Source organism: Entelurus aequoreus, linkage group LG04, assembly GCF_033978785.1.
Source record: "Entelurus aequoreus isolate RoL-2023_Sb linkage group LG04, RoL_Eaeq_v1.1, whole genome shotgun sequence".
NCBI classification, from domain to species: domain Eukaryota; kingdom Metazoa; phylum Chordata; class Actinopteri; order Syngnathiformes; family Syngnathidae; genus Entelurus; species Entelurus aequoreus.
Window position 1 is genome coordinate 6,023,788 of NC_084734.1, and position 20,184 is coordinate 6,043,971.

Below are 20,184 nucleotides of genomic sequence, written 5' to 3' on the forward strand. Positions count from 1 at the left end.
CAAGTAAACAGTACAGTAGGTACTTGATTTTGATGTTTGTAATGTGTATTCTAGTCAAATATGCGCGTGTAAATATCAAAATATTACGCTGAATCACTTTTTGCCAGTCAATGTTACATTTAATGAACATTTGACATAAATGAATACATGCAATCACTTAATAAATATGTATTACGTGCAGGAAGAAAGAACAGTTACAATTGTATGCATCTTCCAAACAGGAAAGAGGTTTTATCACCTCAACATGGGACTAACAGTCCTTTAAATCTCATTAATGCCACAGAAAAGGCAAACTGTGCTTTTCCGGACACAATAAAGTCTGAAATAATGTCAAACACGTAGCGTTACAACAACCAGGAAGATAAAGTGTTGGTCTGTGGACACACCAGGCCAAGCAATGCAGGTTTAGCCAGCGCTGCACGCTTCCGCCAAGGAAATACATTTTTGGCAGGCAATCACATTTTGGCACAAATATAAACAAAACAAAAGACCGACGGAAAGCGATAATCGATCAAAAATACAAGCAAACCGGAGTTTTTTGACAGGCAGGGTCGGTAAATAATGTTTTGAAATTTGTGTCCCGGGGATTCGCGGGATTTGGGCGATGTGCGTCCTTTCGGATTTCAATGCGTAAAATGGCACAAAAACCGCCAACATTGAGCTATCATCTTTGAGTCACCTTTATAAAAAAATTAAAAAACAGCACAAGGGAGCGAAAGTTAGCTGCATGCTTTGAATGGGAAATTATACCACCATCTGGTGGACAACTTAGGTGTAGCAGTCCAACTTTATTGTGAAGGTTTACGTTAGGATAGATGCGGGATCATAAATGTCATTTTCAGTGGGGGTTTTTGGTCACAAGGAACAAATGTGTCAGTTTTCGTGTAGCATTTATATTTTAGGTTAGTTTCAAGAACAGGGATCAGAATATAAAGTCAGCTATTTTCATTTATCCCCACCAAAATTGTTTGGAAATACGAAACCACAAAAGCAGTGAAGTTGTCACGTTGTGTAAATGGTAAACAAAAAGAGAATACAACAAATCCTTGTCAACTTATATTCAATTGAATAGACTGCAAAGACAAGATATTTCATCTTCACACTAACAAACCAGATTTTTTTTGCAAATAATCATTAACTTACAATTGTAACTGTGTTACATCTTTTTAACAACACTCAGTTTTGGTTTGGGAAGTGAGGAGACACATTTTTGAAGTGGAATTCTTTCCCATTCTTGCTTGATGTACAGCTTAAGTTGTTCAACAGTCCGGGGGTCTCCCTTGTGCTGTTTTAGGCACAGTTTCCAAAAACAATTTGAAATGTGGACTCGTCAGACCACAGAACACTTTTCCACTTTGCATCAGTCCATCTTAGATGAGCTCAGGCCCAGCGAAGCCGGCAGCGTTTCTGGGTGTTGTTGATAAATGGCTTTGGCTTTGCATAGTAGAGTTTTAACTTGCACTTACAGATGTAGCGACCAATAGTTACTGACAGTGGTTTTCTGAAGTGTTCCTGAGCCCATGTGGTGATATCCTTTACTCATTGATGTCGCTTTTTGATGCAGTACAGCCTGAGGGATGGAAGGTCACGGGCATTCAATGTTGGTTTCGGTTTTCTCTACATTCTCTGAACCTTTTGATGATATTACGGAGCGTAGATGGTGAAATCCCTAAATTCCTTGAAATAGCTGCTTGAGAAATGTTGTTCTTAAACAATTTGCTCAGGCATTTGTTGACAAAGTGGTGACCCTCGCCCCGTCCTTGTTTGTGAATGACTGAGCATTTCATGGAAGCTGCTTTTATACCCAATCATGGCACCCACCTGTTCCCAATTAGCCTGTTCACCTGTGGGATGTTCCAAATAAGTCTTTGATGAGCATTCCTCAACTTCCTCACTCTTTTTTGCCACTTGTGCCAGCTTTTTTGAAACATGTTGCAGGCATCAAATTCCAAATGAGCTAATTTTTGCAAAAAAAAAAAAGTTTTCCAGTTCAAACATGAAATAACTTGTCTTTGCAGTCTGTTCACTTGAATATAAGTTGAGAAGGATTTGCAAATCATTTTCCTCTGTTTTTATTTAGCATTTACACAACGCGACAACTTCACTGCTTTTGGGGTTTGTAGTTATTATTTGTATGAATATTTGGCTTTTCTCCCCTTTATTTCGTTTTAAGTTGAAGAGACTCCAGACATCATCCTGATCAAGTGTTTGATGAGCATTCTTCACTTTCTCTGTCTTTTTTGCCACTTGTGCCAGCTTTTTTTGAAACATGTTGCAGGCATCAATTTCCAAATGAGCTAATATTTGCAAAAAAATAACAAAGGTTTTCCAGTTGGAACGTTAAATATCTTGTCTTTGCAGTCTATTCAATTGAATATAAGTTGAAAAGGATTTGTTGTATTCTCTTTTTATTTACCATTTACACAACGTGACAACTTCACTGCTTTTGGGGTTTGTAGTTATTATTTGTATGAATATTTGGCTTTTCTTCCTTTTATTTAGTGTCAAGTTGAAGAGACTCCAGACATCATCCTGATCAAGTGTTTGATGAGCATTCCTCAGCTTTATCACTCTTTTTTGCCACTTGTGCCAGCTTTTTTTGAAACATGTTGCAGGCATCAATTTCCAAATGAGCTAATATTTGCAAAAAAATAAAGTTTTCCAGTTGGAACGTTAAATATCTTGTCTTTGCAGTCTATTCAATTGAATATAAGTTGAAAATGATTTGTTGTATTCTCTTTTTATTTACCATTTACACAACGTGACAACTTCACTGCTTTTGGCTTTTGTTAAGAGAAAGATAATTGCACAGAATAGCCCCTTTTATCTCATTATAATAGTTGAATGTAGTAGTATTGTTGTGTCAAGTTTTTATTTTTTTGTCGTGTGGCTGTGGAATGTTGTGTATTTCCAGGCTTCCTCCCAGGCTATTGTTCTTGGGCAATCAATGAAATGACATCAGCGTGAGCTCATGTGGGAGGAGAAATAAGGAGAGAGGCGGACACTTTAAAGTGTTTGAAATCCCACAAACACGATCAGCGTAGTAAAAGAAAGATACGGCGGCTGCTGCAGTCCCTTGTGGCTCCTGGCAGACAACGCGCAGGGACAAATTCGGCTTGCGCGGACTTGCGTCTTTTACGGTAAGTAAGCTCCGCCCCCATTCTTTGATAGAAAACTCTGTGATGTCGCCTGGCCGCTAAACGAGCTTGACCCACACGCCAAGGGAGGAGCAGACAAATAAACGGAATAGTCGGACGGGGAGAGTCGTCTAAGACTTAGGTAAGCACATGTGGGAACGCTGCTAAATTGTTGCGGGAAAGAGTGCGTGCACTGCAGCGTTGATAAAAGGAGTGGTCAGATAGCCATCGAGGGACCCCCCCCCCCTTCCCCTCCCCCCCTCGCAATAGCTCGCTAACTAAATTCAACCCGGTTTTTTTATTTGTTTATTTGGCACCACAGTGCGCACATTAAACACACTTACATACCATTAGGCAATGCTACCTTTACCCAAATAACGGAAAAGCTGGCGTGGCGAAAAGCGCAGCGCGGCTATGCTAAGGCTAGCTCGCCGTGCTATGTGATGCTAACTAGGCAGGACGGGCGGAACCAGGTCACACTAGTGCGGGGCCAGCATTCCACTCAAGTCGGCCTCATTCCATGTCCAACCTTGTCATTTATCTCGGTGGGAGCCGGGTACGACGTCGTGCTTGGCGGTGTTCTTTTGTTCGTGAGTCGTTTAAAAAAAAAGAAGTGTCTCTGGACGAGAGTTGTATTGGTGAAGCAGCCCTGCTATTGGCTGAGAGTGCAAAGACAAACATTCTGCTGCCTTCAAAGAGGATCATGTGACTTCAGCTTTTTAACTCAATCGCTTTTATCGCCTTCCTGCGCCTGCAGGACGAGGAAGACCACGCACTGTTGAAGGAGACCCCCTCCTGGATTGCACTGTTGAAGGAGACCCCCTCCAGGATTGCACTGTTGAAGGAGACCCCCTCCAGGATTGCACTGTTGAAGGAGACCCCCTCCAGGATTGCACTGTCAGGTAACATGGAAATCTACATTTCTGCCATGTTTCTTTGGGGGTGGTGAACCTGTTGGGTGGGTCGCTGTGCTAACTTGTTTTGGTTGGAGATTAGTAAGGCAGGCCCCGTAAGGTTATCCAGGATCAATCCCACCTATCCATGTCCACACACAACAATGCCTACCGTTTAAGACCCCCGCCTCCCTCCGTCCGCCGGCGCAACGCGACCTGGTACACATGCGTGGGAAAATGCACACGTCATAGTCACCTTCGGTGTTGCTTTGTATGCAAGTTCTTAAATATAACTTATCTGAACAACATCCGGTATTGTGGTATTTCAATGAACTGGACTCCAGTGCGCTGTGGGGCCCTATTGTAGTGAATCACACCTGAGCCGTCATATATTAATCAAATCTTTAATAAAACACGTGAAAGCACACCATGTGACAAAGAACATTTGACAACAATCAATCTCTGGATCTAGATATCTGGTCAGGACACTCCATTCGTTTTTGCTGACTTCATATACTCTGGACCTCGACGTTGAGCCCGTGACATACGTGGCGGAGAATAACTGATAAGTCTGCTTTGCCAGTCCAAATGCATTCGCCGTTTCCCATAGTCTTCCCTCGACGGCCAGGTAATACTAAGCACACGCTACCCTTTTTATCACATCCACGGGAGCCCGCATTCTCATTGACTCTCCTTCCACAAATGGACAAAGTTTTTCGGTAAGTTCTCTTGCCGTCTGAGATGTGTTGTATCCCAAATAGCTGCAATCGCGCGTTTCCTTCTATTAAAGTATTCATGTGTGATTGCTACAAGCGTCTGTACATGTAGAAGAAGGACAAACACGGGCATGTCTGGATGACTCGCCTCCATATTGCCAGTGATTAGCTCCGAGTTACGAAGCCGCTTTATTATGAAGCTGGCTGTGTCGTGTTCTTTCTGATGTCACTTCCTGCGTGGGCGCGGTATTTCTGGCGTCACTTCCTCTCCGAACTCAGTTTGGAAACGATCAATGAGTCCATACAAAGCTAAGAGCCGGAGATTCAATAAATACACAGCGCACTTACCCGTGTAAAAATGTGTCCGAGGAGGGGGACCTTAAACGCTGGTTTAGTGTGGCTGAAACGGGGCTTAGGCTAAATAATGATCCCTTTTAAGGGGTTATCCGACTTAGTGTAGACATGGCTTAAGTAAGTAAATTGTATTTATCAAGTGCTTTTCACAGATAATATCACAAAGCGCTGTAGAAAACATAGGTGAGGTAAAACAACAATTTAATTAAAACAACAGGGCCAACGTCCTACAGAGTGGATTAAAATGACAGTTAAAAGGTGCATTAACTAAAAGCTTTACTAAAAAGAAGGTTTCAGATGTTTCTTAAAAAAGGCAACACGCTCAAGGTCACGGAGGGACTGGTGCAAGTTGTTCCAGAGTCTGGGAGCTATAGCCTGGAATGCCAGGGTTTTAAAATGATCTTGGCCTGAAGAGTAGGGGCATAACAAGTCAGTGATGTATTGAAGGGCCCCACCATGCAATGCACAGAAAGGCAGGACTAACATTTTAAAGTCAATGCGGAATTTGACTGGAAGCCAATAACTGGATAAAGTTGGGGTGATGTGGGCTGTTCTGGGTGCACCCGTCAAAAGTCTGGCAGCTGCATTTTGTACCGGCTGAAGTCTCTTTAGCGTTGACTTGTTGAAAAGAGTGAAGAGAGAATTGCAATAGTCAATACGAGATGAAATGAACGTGCCAATGATCATTTCCAGATCCCGTTTTGACAGGAATATTTCTCAGATGATAAAAACAGATTTTGTTCAGTTGTCAGCAGTGACCCTCAACTAATCAAACACAACTGTCAAAGTGTAACAGCATGAGCCGCTTCTCTTTTTACAATCTTTTGTCTAGAAGTATATGATCTTATTGTTTGTGCCCTGCCAGGGTTAAGTAACAGATAACAGTCCGTCAATCCATTTAGGGTCTGGAGTGAGCTGTAGCCTATTCCAGCTGTTTTTGAAGATTGGTTGCCAGTCAGTCACATATAGACACATTCACACTCTGTTGCACTAAATGAAAACTGTAGAGTCTGCAATTAGCTTAATATGGATGTTTTTTTAAATGTGGGAGAAAAGTACTCCGAGATAACCCAGGCAAGCACGCATAAGGCATGCAGACTCCGTAGAGCAGGGGTGTCAAACTGGTTTTCATTGAGGGCCACATGGCAGTTATGGCTACCATCGCTTGTAACAGCGAGTAATGTATGCATTTGCCGAAGGATTTAATTAATAATTATATCAATTGTTTTAAGTAGACTGTCGATTTTACAGTAAGATCTTTACATTTACAAAATGTTCCTGTAAAATAGTGTTTTTTGGGGGTGTGGGGGGTTTACAACATTGTACGGTAAATGGAAAAACAGTACCACTGTTTCTTTGTGGGGGGTTTTACCGAAAAAGCTGGCAGCTTAGTTGCCAGAATTTTTCTGTTAAATTGACATTGGTTTTTACAGCATTATATTGTTAATGGAAAACGGTACAAGTTATTTTTTTACTCTGCCAACTTAGCTGCCAGTTTTTCTACTGTAAAAACAAATGTACCATATTTCCATTTACAGTAATACACCGTTTAAAAACAACCGTAGATTTTACAGTCAAAAACTGGCAGCTCAGTCAACAGAATTTTAACGCAAAAAACAGTAGTCGTTTTTTTCAATTTACAGTAATATGCTGTAAAGAACAATGTAAAATGTATTGTCATTTGTATTAATTTGATGGGTAGTTTGCTGTAAAGTTAAGTATTTTTATTTAGACAAAAAGATGTTTGGAAAGTATGATAATATACTGTAATATTTGTTGCAATATGGGATACTATTAAGGTTTAAAAGGTATGGAATTTCAAGCAGTACATATATTTTTTCTGTCAAAAGGAAAAAATAAATTAAATTTATTGAGGAAAATATAAAGTACTTTATTGACACGTATCATTTCCAGGGGTTTGCAGGCCAGATAAAATGATGTCGCGGGTTTTGAGTTTGACACCTGTGCCGTAGATATTCAAAACCTAAACCACAACCCTGACCCTTTTTTGCTTTTTGTACATAAAGTACAACTGTTTTCATTTTAAATTGCGGAAAAAAAAAAGCAAAATGTTGTTTTCCAGAACTTTTTTTTTCATGGAACATTTAGCCTACAGAGAGCTGCTAAAAGTAAACATCTACCACTAATAACTATTATGTTTCCTTATTTAGTTGACTAAATGTGTGTCTTTTAGTTGTCTGATTGTTGATGCTTGCTCCCCAATTGTCTGCTCTCATGAGGTGTCCAGGTTAAGCCAAAGGGGGCTAATGTCCGTGTGTGCACATGAACATGTATGTTTGCGTGGAACTCACTGGATTAGGGGGCTAACTCTTCAATCCCATTACAAGCCACGCTCTTCTTCACCCAGTGCTAGTGGAATCGCACCAGCAAGTTTGCAAAAAGATGAGCAATCGCTAATTATTTTTCCATAATGCATTTATTGCACAATGGTCAGTGATTTTAAGGTGACAAAAGGCAGTCTTGTTGCTCAAATGTGTACAATGACGGATGTGGTCTAGCAGGACTGAGTGAGTCATGCCGACTGGTCACAATCGGGTGAAACTATAAGACTCGTGGTGCGATCAGATGTTTGAGAAGTGTGCATTTGATCTTTTTTAAAATCCCCTGCTTGACATTTTGACCACTTTGAGCTGTCATCAAAATATTGCCTCATTCACTTTCTCATTTTTAAGGTGGCTTGAAGTTTACATTTCTATATTTTATGAATGGAGAGGTTGATATGTTCAATGTACTCGGTGCCACATTTTGTACAAGCATGCTGGTTGGTTCTGTTAATCTAATCATTTCCAGTGTTGGCACAAGTTTTAGTGTATTCGAGATCTTCCGTAATTCCATGAAATTTGAAGTCAAACCATTGAGGCATGGCACAGATGTTAACAATTCATCTGTAATCTTGCCTACTTCAAGACATGCTCCAAATGAATTTAGTCACATATTTTTCCTTAGTTACCTCAGCAGGTATTTCTACAGCACAGGTTTGCCTGAAGAGCTTTGCGGAAGTCCGCCATTTTTACCCGGTTGTAGTCCATAAATTCCTTCTTTTTCTCTATTCTCTTGTTGTGAGGCAGACTGGCTTGTACATGCACATGCATGGTAAAAATCCTCTGCTGTTGCAATTTCTAATACAAAGTAGCATAGCCTATCTATCAGTAGACTTTATCCCCACCTTCTACCATCCTAGTCACGTCCGTTGTGTCCTTGGGCAAGACACTTCACCCTTGCTCCTGATGGCTGCTGGTTAGCGCCTTGCATGGCAGCTCCCGCCATCAGTGTGTGAATGTGTGTGTGAATGGGTGAATGTGGAAATAGTGTCAAAGCACTTTGAGTACCTTGAAGGTAGAAAAGCGCTATACAAGTATAACCCATTTATCATTACTTTGTATGAAAGCTATAAAACATGGCTGACGGGGTGGAGACGCCTGTAGGAGGGGGCTTGACCTGTAGGAGGGCTTTTGTGTGTAAAAACGTCCGCCCACAAAATGGCGTATCCTGAAGAGACTGTCAGAAAGCGGCTTGAAGATGGTCTGTAAAACACAATATATGCAAAATGTTGACCAAAGCACCAGCATTAAATGTGATGTAGACCACAAGTAAGGGTTTTCAATGTAGAGGGAAAAACATCATCCATCCATTTTCTACGGCTTGTCCCTTTTCGGGGTCGCGGGGGACGCTGGAGCCTATCTCAGCTGCATTCGGGCGGAAGGCGGGGTACACCCTGGACAAGTCGCCACCTCATCGCAGGGAAAAGCCTCATAGTATTCCTTTTTTTGAATTACTCAACACATAGACATTGTTGTCTGAATAGCTGAGTAACATGCACTCAAATATTGAACAATCAAGACTATTTCTTTAAGCTTTTCTACCTAAATGCCTCTTGATCAACTGTATTACGCCAGCTTTGCAAGGAGGGTCATGAGTCTCTTTCTTTCTTTAGTTTATTTGGAACATGAACACACTTACAGCATAATACATCACACAATTTCATATCATTTCACTTTACATCATGTCTGAAAAGGAGTAAGAAGAGGCAAAGTTTATTTAATCCTACCCCTTTCCCACTTCAGAGCGTTTACAAATATATACATTCATTTACTGACTTTTTTATAGTAAAATGACATCCGTGAATGAGTAATACAACAGTTTTGTAATATATAATTAAGTCAGTCATTATTAACATACTGAGATGAAGAATATCTTATTTTCAATAAGGTTGAAAGCATTTCTCGTCATTTTTCTTCTTTGTACTTTGTAAGCACTATTCATTTGAACAACCTCTTAAACTGGATCATATCAGTACAATGTTGAACTTCTTTATTAATCCATTCCATCATTTAATTCCACATACTGATATACTAAAAGTTCTAGGTGTTGTACGCGCATATAAATGTTTTAAATTAGATTTTCCTCTAAGGTTATATTTCTCCTCTTTAGTAGAGAAGAATTGTTGTACATTCTTTGGTAGCAGGTTATATAGTTTGCTTTGTACATCATTATAGCTGTTTGCAATTTTACCAAATCATCGAACTTTAATATTTTTGACTCAATAAATAAAGTGTATGTTCTCTATATCCAACATTATGTATCGGTCTAATTGATCTTTTTGTAACACAGTTAACGTAGCGTAATGTAGCGCACATTTGTAGTTATTTCCCCATATTTCTGCACAATAAGTCAGATATGTAACACTAGTCAGCAGTAGAGAATATGAAGTGATTTTTGGCCCAGGACGTATTTTAAAACTAACTTTAAGTCCTTTGTAACTTTACCAATGTCGTTTATATAAAGATTAAACAATCTGTGTCTACACAGAAGAAGAAAAAATCCACATTAGTCAGTGGTTAAAATGCCAAGCTTCTTCTGACACTTCTTCTATGAAAGCAGAACAGAAATTAATAATATGAGAACAATATTAGAAACAAGAAGTGTTTTGTGGTTGCATGATCTACAGTTGGAGCACGAGTAGCAAGCGAGTGTGCACGCTACACGCTCTGATGGTTGATGCCTATATGCACCAAGCGGAAGAGGGTTTCCGCGGTAGCTCTCACATCGCTCACATTCATCTCTGATGTCGAATTCATAACATCCTGTTTGTCAGGAAGTGGATGGAAGGGGAATGGCGGGGTGGCAGTGGGACAGCAGCAATTGTTTTCATTGTTCGGTGATAATGGCCGCCAACCTCCAAGGCCAAAACCAACACCTGCGAAAGCGGAATAGAGAAGTCTGAGCCACACAAAACATGGATGCAGCTCTGCACGCTTGACTCCTGTGCAGCCTCGCTCTTGTCGTAGTTCATGCTCCAGGCTGCACAAGCTTCTCATTGTTCCGCCAATCTTCTCCTTCGACAGACAGCTGCGTGTTCCCTGTACCAACACACAACAACAACCCAGGAAATATCACTGTTTACAATTCATCTAGTGTGAATGACAGCTATGCTCATTAGTGAAAAAGATAGTGTGTAGCTAACGATGATTGTTTACTCTGGTCTTGGGTTGAGATATGGCAGGAGCCACTGTAGCATTAATGTTTGGTGAACTGGTCACACTAAGGTCGTTTGTCTGTGCATGAGTGGGTGGGCTGTTGGGCCTAATTGATAGAAGACAATGTTAGGAATGCCAGATTAGTTTTATCTTTAATTTACTTCAACTTTACTTATCTTCCTCAGCCCCTCCCCTTTTTCGTTTGTTCTGGCCAAGTCTCTCTGCTGGTCTGATTTGTTTGCCTGTCTGTCTGCAGGGTACAAAAGCAGCCCACTCCTGGTTGTGACCATAAATGGGCATGTGTGGCACTGGATAGCATGTATTCTACTCAGGTGGAAGGTCATCGCTCCGGGGCTTTTGCGTGACGTGCTCTTTTGATCATCTGCTACCTCACACGCGAATAGTGCTTCTGGTTCTTCTTGTAGCTTGCAAAGCCACTCCTTGTTTTCTCATCACACCATCGTGCTTTCCTCTCTTTTCCCGCACTGAGCACACCCCCAAGCATGGATTTCTTGGTGTGTTGACTCATTCATTAGACAGACAGACATACAGGAAGAGACACTCAGCTGTCTCCACCTTGACTGATAAACCGTTGTTTGGTAATATTTTGTCAGACGTCATCCCGGGCAGCTAAAACTGTAACTTATTTGTCACCCTCTCTTATTTAAAATTCCCCTACTGTGCAAAATTGTGACTTTGTAAGGATGTTGTAACATCCTGAGAAGGTCTGTCCCTAGAGCCTGTTAATGATCACCAAAAAAATCGGTCATCTCCCTTGTCTGCTACAGTTTTGTACTACAATGGTTGCTTTTTAAGGTCCGTGGTGTCATGACACTATGAAGGAAAAGTTTGCTTTCTCGGGGATATGACACAGATTGGGACCTGCCCCTGACGGCCATCACCTCACGCAGGACTATGGATGAGAATTGTTAAAATTTTAACGATTCCAATTAGGGCTGGGCGATATATCGATATACTGGATATATCGCGGGTTTGTCCCTGTGCGATTATAGAAAATGACTATATGGTGATATTGGAGTACCGTATTTCCTTGAATAGCCGCAGGGGCGTTAATTAATTTAAAACCTCCTGTCACACCTGCGTTTACCGGAAACCGGCGGGATGGCCGTGCATGCGGTAATTATTTTAAAACCTCTTCTCACTCCGGCGTTTACCAAAAGGAATCCATAAAATTTAGGCGTGCGCTTTGAGTGTGATGTAAGCATACCATCATGAAAAGCACATTTAATTAACAAAAACGTTATTATGGTCTTACCTGTACTTATAAATGGAGTCCATTTGCAGCTCCTTCTGACCAAAAGCATCGATAACTTGTTTATAGAAGTCTTCCTTATTTTCTTTCTTCAGTTTTAAAAGTCTCTGTTTCGATGGAGATATTCCTTTAATTATTACCTCCTGCTTCGATTGAAAGTCCAGTTTAGAAAACTGTTTTATTTTAGATACCTGTATGTGATCCTCCATGTTAGAAGTTCAGGCAGAGGGAAAAAATAAATCTCTTGCTGCGTGTGTTCACTTCTTCTGCAGTACAGGAAGTCGCAAGAAGGATCACTAGCGCGGCAGCGCCCTCTACCACCAGGAGGCGGGAGTGATTTAATGACTTATACAGTATTTCACACACGCAGCTACGGTATATTAATAAAACATAGCTGCTTACTGTTCTCTTTAGCATACTGTACCGGTATTCAATAGCTTGAACCTTAAATCCTACTGAAAAGCTCTTTATCTTTTTTCCTTTGTGCGATAGTAAACTACTGAAATCAGCTTCCTCCATTTTGAAAAGGAGGACAGATGCGTCACTCGTGACGTAACGAATTTGACCCGGTGGAAGTTCTAGCCATATGCTAAATATTTTGCGAAACGAGTTTGACCCGGCGAAAATTATAGACATGCGATAATAAAATTAATATTTTGCGAAACGAATTTGATCCAGCTTCAATAATAAACCGGCGATAAGGCCAAGCATGCGTTAATTATTTTGAGAAACGAGTTTGACCCGGCAGTAATTCTAGACGTGCGAATACTATATTCCCTGCGCCAATTCAAGGAAATACGGTATACGTTCTCACGCAGTTGCTTTTAGCTGCGGGCATTAAACTGCATGCGTTTCTCCCTCTTTCTTGTCTCTCCTTCTCACAGAGACTTAAAACAAGCACACCTTCTTACACACGTCACGTGAGCAACGGCACACGCCGAACAGACAGGTAGCGACATGGTAACATTAGCTGTGATGCTAGCGGTGTGGTGCGAGTGGTAATACGAGAGAGAAGGTGCGAATCTGGTAACAAATGGAGGAAGAATTAATTCCCAAGAAAAACAGCAGGGGGTCCATCGTCTGGCGGTGGTTTGGCTTCAAGCGGGAAGATGTTGAACATTTTTGCGGCAAAAGCGTTGCTACAAAAAGTAGCAGCACTGCTAATGTAGCATCATTTGAAAAGTCACCCGCTAGAGCAGGGGTGTCAAACTCATTTCGCATCGTGGGCCACATACGGCCTAGGGAGATGTCAAGTGGGCCGGACCATTAAAATTATACCATACTCTGCTATAAATAACCAAAATATCATGTCTTTCCTTTGTTTTGGTGTAAAGAAGCCCAAGAACATTAGGAAAATATTGAAATTTAATGAACTATCCTTTTACAAAACATTTCATGAAACACCTCATATTTCCTTAGACAAATGTGCAATTTACTTTTATCATTCACAAATATGCATTGCAACTGATCCCACTGATTGTACAAAGGCACAAAACTTTAATTGGTACTGAAAAATATAGTAATGCACTTTAAGATTAAATGAGACTTTTAAAGAAAGGAATTTTTAAACCACTTACACATACGCATATAAAATCTAAATGTAATCCCTGCGTACACCTTACAAACTAAGCAGAGTGATTTTAAATTAAATTGAATTTAAATTTACAGTGCGAACAACCACCTCCATGACGTGGTCCATTTTCAGCGACTTGCAACACAATGCCTCCTGGTGCAAAATACAGTGAAATGTCCAGAAACGACCTCCTCCATTAAGGGCTTGTACTTTGTCTTTGAACTTTGTCGCGACACCTGCTTTCTTTCCGACCATGGATGGCGCGCCGTCTGTAGCCAGGCTGACAGCGCGGGACCAGTCCACTCCAACTCTGTCCAATGCAGCAACGACAGAGCCAAAAATGTCCTCGGCTGTTGTGGTGTCCATCATTGGCACCAACTCAAGAAACTCTTCAGTAACAGTCAATGTCTCATCAACTCCTCGAATAAATATGGCCAGTTGGGCCACGTCTGTGATGTCAGTGCTCTCGTCAATTGCCACGGAAAATGCAATAAATGACTTAACTCTCTGTTTCAATTGACTGTCTAAATCTGCCGATAGTTCCGAAATCCTCTCTGCTATAGTATTCCTCGTCAGGCTAATATTGGCAAAAGCTTGTCGCTTCTCGGGACATACAAGTTCAGCCGCCTTCATCATGCATCGTTTAACAAAGTCACCGTCGGAATACGGCTTCGATGCTAATGCTATTTCGCTAGCAATTAGGTAGCTGGCTTTTACCGCTGCTTCACTGACTTCTCGGCTCTGGATGAAAGTTGACTGCTGTTTCCTCAGACCCGCCAGCAATTTGTTAATCTTATCTCTTCTCAGTTGTCCTTGCAAGCCGTCATATTTTTCGCTGTGATGAGTCTCGTAGTGGCGTCGAATATTATATTCCTTCAATACCGAAACTTGTTGCAAACACACCAAGCACGAAGGTTTTCCGTGCATCTCTGTAAATAAATAGGACGTGGTCCATTTTTCTTTGAAAATTCTACACTCCTTATCTACTTTTCTCCGTTTGGATAACGACATTTTGGCTAATGAGGGTGTAGCGGAGAGGTAGAGACCAAGGTATTAACAACGTCGTAACAAGCAGCAGATGGCGCATTGATACCGTCTGCTGTTTTCAGTCTGTCTCAGTGATGCGGCTTGTCTTCTAATCTGATGGAAAGAGTGCGCCCCTTAGCGGATAATCCATGAATTGCAGCGAATTTAAAATATTAATTCCATGTCTTTTATGCATTTTTTCCACTTTCAAATTATCCTGCGGGCCTGATCGAACCTCCTTGGGGGCCGGTTCCGGCCCGCGGGCCGTATGTTTGACACCCCTGCGCTAGAGAATGAAGAGTGCTTCAAACTGTGCATGTCAACATTTCCGTTCGGTGCCACACCAACAAAATGCCAAAGCAACTATTTCCACATCAACACCGTAGGACATACACTATTTGATATGCAGCTTATTTTTATGTGACACTTATTGAAATATCTTGTGTGACATCATGCACAAAAGTGCACTTTATTTGTTTTTAACTATTGTAGTGGCGTTCTGTACAAAAAGTGCACTTTAGTGTTGTTTCGATATGTCATCTTAGTGACATCATGCACAAAAGTGCACTAATAGCTTGTTTTAAAATGTCTCTGACAATCTTGCAGTTTCGGTTTGGAAATGACATGAATGTTTGTGCCACTGCTTAATAACTGTTTCATAAATACACTTTTGCTGAGTTGACTTAGTTGTGATTTCACTCTCTGCATGAAAGTTTAAAAGTAGCATATATTAATGCAGTATGAAGAAGAATGTTTTAATGTAGACACATAGAATCATCATACTGCTGTGATTATATGCATCAAGTGTTCATTCAAGGCTAAGGCAAAATATCCACATATATATCCTGTATGGTGACATGGACTAAACATATCCACATATATATGGTGTATCGTGACATGGACTAAACATATCCACATATATATGGTGTATCGTGACATGGACTAAACATATCCACATATATATGGTGTATCGTGACATGGACTAAACATATCCACATATATATGGTGTATCGTGACATGGACTAAACATATCCACATATATATGGTGTATGGTGACATGGACTGAACATATCCACATATATATGGTGTATGGTGACATGGACTAAACATATCCACATATATATGGTGTATCGTGACATGGACTAAACATATCCACATATATATGGTGTATCGTGACATGGCCTAAACATATCCACATATATATGGTGTATGGTGACATGGACTAAACATATCCACATATATATGGTGTATCGTGACATGGACTAAACATATCCACATATATATGGTGTATCGTGACATGGACTAAACATATCCACATATATATGGTGTATGGTGACATGGACTAAACATATCCACATATATATGGTGTATCGTGACATGGACTAAACATATCCACATATATATGGTGTATGGTGACATGGACTAAACATATCCACATATATATGGTGTATGGTGACATGGACTAAACATATCCACATATATATGGTGTATGGTGACATGGACTAAACATATCCACATATATATGGTGTATCGTGACATGGACTAAACATATCCACATATATATGGTGTATCGTGACATGGACTAAACATATCCACATATATATGGTGTATGGTGACATGGACTAAACATATCCACATATATATGGTGTATCGTGACATGGACTAAACATATCCACATATATATGGTGTATCGTGACATGGACTAAACATATCCACATATATATGGTGTATCGTGACATGGACTAAACATATCCACATATATATGGTGTATGGTGACATGGACTAAACATATCCACATATATATGGTGTATCGTGACATGGACTAAACATATCCACATATATATGGTGTATCGTGACATGGACTAAACATATCCACATATATATGGTGTATGGTGACATGGACTAAACATATCCACATATATATGGTGTATCGTGACATGGACTAAACATATCCACATATATATGGTGTATCGTGACATGGACTAAACATATCCACATATATATGGTGTATCGTGACATGGACTAAACATATCCACATATATATGGTGTATGGTGACATGGACTAAACATATCCACATATATATGGTGTATGGTGACATGGACTAAACATATCCACATATATATGGTGTATGGTGACATGGACTAAACATATCCACATATATATGGTGTATGGTGACATGGACTAAACATATCCACATATATATGGTGTATCGTGACATGGACTAAACATATCCACATATATATGGTGTATCGTGACATGGACTAAACATATCCACATATATATGGTGTATGGTGACATGGACTAAACATATCCACATATATATGGTGTATCGTGACATGGACTAAACATATCCACATATATATGGTGTATGGTGACATGGACTAAACATATCCACATATATATGGTGTATGGTGACATGGACTAAACATATCCACATATATATGGTGTATGGTGACATGGACTAAACATATCCACATATATATGGTGTATCGTGACATGGACTAAACATATCCACATATATATGGTGTATCGTGACATGGACTAAACATATCCACATATATATGGTGTATCGTGACATGGACTAAACATATCCACATATATATGGTGTATCGTGACATGGACTAAACATATCCACATATATATGGTGTATGGTGACATGGACTAAACATATCCACATATATATGGTGTATCGTGACATGGACTAAACATATCCACATATATATGGTGTATGGTGACATGGACTAAACATATCCACATATATACGGTGTATGGTGACATGGACTAAACATATCCACATATATATGGTGTATCGTGACATGGACTAAACATATCCACATATATATGGTGTATGGTGACATGGACTAAACATATCCACATATATATGGTGTATCGTGACATGGACTAAACATATCCACATATATATGGTGTATCGTGACATAGACTAAACATATCCACATATATATGGTGTATGGTGACATGGACTAAACATATCCACATATATACGGTGTATGGTGACATGGACTAAACATATCCACATATATACGGTGTATCGTGACATGGACTAAACATATCCACATATATATGGTGTATGGTGACATGGACTAAACATATCCACATATATACGGTGTATGGTGACATGGACTAAACATATCCACATATATACGGTGTATCGTGACATGGACTAAACATATCCACATATATATGGTGTATCGTGACATGGACTAAACATATCCACATATATATGGTGTATCGTGACATGGACTAAACATATCCACATATATATGGTGTATCGTGACATGGACTAAACATATCCACATATATATGGTGTATCGTGACATGGACTAAACATATCCACATATATATGGTGTATCGTGACATGGACTAAACATATCCACATATATATGGTGTATCGTGACATGGACTAAACATATCCACATATATATGGTGTATCGTGACATGGACTAAACATATCCACATATATATGGTGTATGGTGACATGGACTAAACATATCCACATATATATGGTGTATGGTGACATGGACTAAACATATCCACATATATATGGTGTATGGTGACATGGACTAAACATATCCACATATATACGGTGTATGGTGACATGGACTAAACATATCCACATATATACGGTGTATCGTGACATGGACTAAACATATCCACATATATATGGTGTATCGTGACATGGACTAAACATATCCACATATATACGGTGTATCGTGACATGGACTAAACATATCCACATATATATGGTGTATCGTGACATGGACTAAACATATCCACATATATATGGTGTATGGTGACATGGACTAAACATATCCACATATATATGGTGTATGGTGACATGGACTAAACATATCCACATATATATGGTGTATCGTGACATGGACTAAACATATCCACATATATATGGTGTATCGTGACATGGACTAAACATATCCACATATATATGGTGTATCGTGACATGGACTAAACATATCCACATATATATGGTGTATGGTGACATGGACTAAACATATCCACATATATATGGTGTATGGTGACATGGACTAAACATATCCACATATATATGGTGTATGGTGACATGGACTAAACATATCCACATATATATGGTGTATGGTGACATGGACTAAACATATCCACATATATACGGTGTATGGTGACATGGACTAAACATATCCACATATATACGGTGTATCGTGACATGGACTAAACATATCCACATATATATGGTGTATCGTGACATGGACTAAACATATCCACATATATACGGTGTATCGTGACATGGACTAAACATATCCACATATATATGGTGTATGGTGACATGGACTAAACATATCCACATATATATGGTGTATGGTGACATGGACTAAACATATCCACATATATATGGTGTATGGTGACATGGACTAAACATATCCACATATATATGGTGTATGGTGACATGGACTAAACATATCCACATATATATGGTGTATGGTGACATGGACTAAACATATCCACATATATATGGTGTATCGTGACATGGACTAAACATATCCACATATATACGGTGTATGGTGACATGGACTAAACATATCCACATATATATGGTGTATCGTGACATGGACTAAACATATCCACATATATACGGTGTATGGTGACATGGACTAAACATATCCACATATATACGGTGTATGGTGACATGGACTAAACATATCCACATATATATGGTGTATGGTGACATGGACTAAACATATCCACATATATATGGTGTATGGTGACATGGACTAAACATATCCACATATATATGGTGTATCGTGACATGGACTAAACATATCCACATATATATGGTGTATCGTGACATGGACTAAACATATCCACATATATATGGTGTATCGTGACATGGACTAAACATATCCACATATATATGGTGTATGGTGACATGGACTAAACATATCCACATATATACGGTGTATGGTGACATGGACTAAACATATCCACATATATATGGTGTATGGTGACATGGACTAAACATATCCACATATATATGGTGTATGGTGACATGGACTAAACATATCCACATATATATGGTGTATGGTGACATGGACTAAACATATCCACATATATATGGTGTATCGTGACATGGACTAAACATATCCACATATATATGGTGTATCGTGACATGGACTAAACATATCCACATATATATGGTGTATGGTGACATGGACTAAACATATCCACATATATACGGTGTATGGTGACATGGACTAAACATATCCACATATATACGGTGTATCGTGACATGGACTAAACATATCCACATATATACGGTGTATCGTGACATGGACTAAACATATCCACATATATATGGTGTATCGTGACATGGACTAAACATATCCACATATATACGGTGTATCGTGACATGGACTAAACATATCCACATATATATGGTGTATCGTGACATGGACTAAACATATCCACATATATATGGTGTATCGTGACATGGACTAAACATATCCACATATATATATGGTGTATGGTGACATGGACTAAACATATCCACATATATATGGTGTATCGTGACATGGCCTAAACATATCCACATATATATGGTGTATCGTGACATGGACTAAACATATCCACATATATATGGTGTATCGTGACATGGACTAAACATATCCACATATATATGGTGTATCGTGACATGGACTAAACATAT

General features: G+C 39.6%; 1 protein-coding gene across 8 annotated transcripts in view; it reads left to right on the forward strand.

Moving 5' to 3' along the window:
- Window positions 1-3,027: 3,027 nt before the first annotated feature.
- The window catches only part of LOC133648226 (catenin delta-1-like), a 39,389-nt gene continuing 22,232 nt past the window's right edge, over window positions 3,028-20,184 (forward strand). For 6 of the 8 annotated variants that reach the window (XM_062044101.1, XM_062044106.1, XM_062044107.1 and 3 more), the window contains exons 1-2: window positions 3,157-3,279; window positions 3,895-4,039. The gene's annotated coding sequence lies outside the window, so the exon portion shown is untranslated. The other 2 variants (XM_062044104.1, XM_062044109.1) reach the window with 2 other exon arrangements.